The sequence below is a fragment of the Cyprinodon variegatus genome, unplaced genomic scaffold, assembly GCF_000732505.1.
Source record: "Cyprinodon variegatus isolate N-32 unplaced genomic scaffold, C_variegatus-1.0 Scaffold842, whole genome shotgun sequence".
NCBI classification, from domain to species: Eukaryota; Metazoa; Chordata; class Actinopteri; order Cyprinodontiformes; family Cyprinodontidae; genus Cyprinodon; species Cyprinodon variegatus.
In genome coordinates, this window is record NW_015151295.1 from 54,455 (window position 1) to 57,589 (window position 3,135).

Sequence of the window (3,135 nt, forward strand, 5' to 3'; positions counted from 1 at the left end):
AACTCTCAACCACAATCTATCTGGAGACTTGAGCAAGAAACGAGAGGAGGAAGTAGACGCTTTCCTAAGACCCGCCCCTTTCTTCTTCTGATTGGCTAATACTGTTACTTTCAGAGCGCTCCTTTGCTACCATTGGCTGACAAATGCAAGAGGGAATTAGATTTTTCTTTTTTATTTATTTATTTACCGTCAATTTATATGAGAGATTTTTTTTTTACCCATGGGCAATCGCTACGAGCCGGAAATCCGGCCTTGGGCTGGAATACTTTAATCCCTGTATATTACTTTTAATTAACCAATAAAGGCCTAAAATTAAATATATCCATGCCGACTATGAATAAATGTACTGATGTAGCATTCACTAAGCCTAGACTATTCTTAAAACTCAGCCATGTTTGAAAACCAATCAGATTAAATGCAAATGTAGAATATCCACCGCAGAGCGAGGAATAAATGCTAGCGTTTTGTTTCATTGGGAAAGACGAGACATGAATCCTTACCTGGTTCAGATACTTCCCGGCGAAGAACGTCTGGTATTTCTGTTTGCTGAGGTAGATGGGGAAAGCCTCGGCTTCGGGTCCTTTCTGCCACTGAACGCTGGAGCAGTTACCAGAGAGGGAGTTATTCCTCACCTCGTGGTTGTGGGGGTACCGACCCGTCAAAATGCTGCTCCTGCTCGGGCAGCACAGCGGCGTCACCGTGAACTACACGGAAGGATGTAAAAAAAAAAAAGAAAAAGGTTGATGGTCACTGAAGGTTATTTCCTGTTAAAAGGGATTTTTTTCCTCTTTACTGTCACTACAAGTATGCTTAGTGTGAGGGATTGCCTTCGAGTCAATGAATCGACACAATCAACTGGTTTTCCTTAGATAGAAAAATTTCAATCAATTTGACTGTATGATCTGGTTGAACTGCAAAGTGCCTTGAGATGACGTGTTGTGAGTTGGCGCTATAGAAATACAGTGAATTGAAGTTTTTGATGCTGTAATTACGACCCAGAGGAGGAAGTCTGCGCTATAACTGTACCTTCCTAATCCTCTGATTCTGCACAAAGGAAACCTGCGTGGTCAAACCATTATATCCACTTCTGCTAAGTGAACACTTAGCAGAGGGGAGTAGGGTGTAATGCGAGTTTACAAGACGTAGATAAAAAGAAAAAGACTTTCCTTGTTTTTAATTCTTCTATTGTCTTGTAAATAAGAGCCCTTTCCAAGTTTAACTACCTAAGCTCTCAATTTAGAAAGAGAAAAAGAAAAGAACGACATCTGTGAGACTAAAAAACAAATGCTTTTCCTGTGAAAAGGAGAAACAGATGTAGGCCTAAAAATACCCTTCGCTTTTTGCTGCAGGGTAAAAACACTTACAGCGTTCACAAACGTCGCTCCCGCTTCTCCAATCAGCTCTTTCGTTTTCTTCATAGGCGTCTGCAGAAGAGAAACAAGAAGAGTCAGCTGCATCAATGTTTCACATGTCCCAGCTTGTGAACAAACTAGGGCGAAAAAAAAAAAAGAGAAACGGGAATTTGCAGAAATCAGTGGATCGGATGCTGATCTGATCGGGAGTTTAAATGCATTTTACTTAGTTAAAAATGTTCGCCTGTGGATCAATAAACACATTAAAAGGAAAAACAGTTAGTAAGGGCCTGAACCAAAAGCCAGAATATTAAAAGGTATTGTGCAGGATTTTTTAAAGGATTAGAGAAATAAAAAATGAGCGTGAGAGACTATTTCTCCTCATGCATGCCCCGTTTAAAATGAGCTGTTCTCATAGCTTATACAAGCTTACTGTGTCCACACTCTATAGCAAACACAGATAACTGACCGTTTGGACAGATGATCACTGCATTTTGCTCTGTTCGTCACATAACTCCTACTCCACTCCTGCGCCATTTTTGTTGTCAGTTGCCGCTGTGACAGCAAATCCCAGAATGCTTTGCGTGGAGAGCTCTCCGTGCAAAGCATTCTGGCGTACATCTGCCTCTTCTGAAGCCTTTCTTTTCTTCTTGTCGCTACCCGCTCCATCCTGGAAGCACGATCCGTCCTGCTCCTGCATCCTGATATACATCTGGGTCGCCCTTGATTTTATTTTGTTAAAAAGACCTAAATGAAATTTTTCCCTCCCCAAAAACAAATAAGCATACTAAAGTATATTGTGTTAAAGGTTAATGATGTATTTCCTGAGTAAATAAATGCCTTTAAATCCTGCGCTACTTCCGGTTGGTAACTTTTTCGGCTTTGGATTTAAACATAAATCTAGTCTTTTTGCATTTTATGTTTTCTTTCGTTTTAACCTTATGGTATATAGTGCATAATCTAAAGAAAGAAACAACTAAAATGCAGATAAACATGGTTTAATCATATTTTGCCGGACTGCTCTGAACATGTCCGACGATAACAGAGAAACAGTTTAACAAAGAAAACATTAAAATTCTCTCACAAAAGTCATAAAACATTTTTTTTTAAAGATGTGTATTAGCATACTTTATCGAGTTAAAGGTATAAATAAGTAATTTTATTACCATAATTACCTTATTTATGGACACCCGGGTGTATATCTGTTTGTGCATATACAGGACGGATCGTGCTTCCGGGACGGATCGGGTTTCTCATAAACTTCGTAGACACTTTTTCTCTTCCGACCCTCGGCCATTTTCATTGAGAAAGGTGAGCTTCAATGATTGTCTGAAACCGTAGCTCACGCCTGAAAGCGCGCACGAGTAGAAAAAGATAGCTAATGGGACGAGCACCTAGGACAGCCTTATGTAAACATGTCACCAGAATGATTGACAGTTAGGAGGACCGCTTATTTACATGATCCACCTGGAAATAAAAGATTATCCTCTATACCTTTAAGTTTAGAAACCGCTAAAGTTTTCAAAAATCTGAATAAACCTGAGTGACAAGTTTTCTTCATGGAAAAAAAAAAAGTTTATAATCCGAAACAACTTTGTACGAATCCAAAATCAGTGACACCCATAAACTTTATGAGTTCATGTAGTTTAAACTCGTTGCATTTCCGAATTCTCCTGAGTGGCGCCCGACTTTACACGAGTGAATAAAGTGAAGCATCTTGCTAACCAGTTAGCAACTTAGTGCTAGTAGGTTCCCAATGGGAAATTCCATTGGAACCAAGTAG

The 3,135-nt window shown here is 39.6% G+C and overlaps 1 pseudogene; it reads right to left on the reverse strand.

The window, feature by feature from the left end:
- LOC107099155 overlaps positions 1–3,135 on the reverse strand; it is a 35,152-nt pseudogene that overhangs the window by 29,291 nt on the left and 2,726 nt on the right.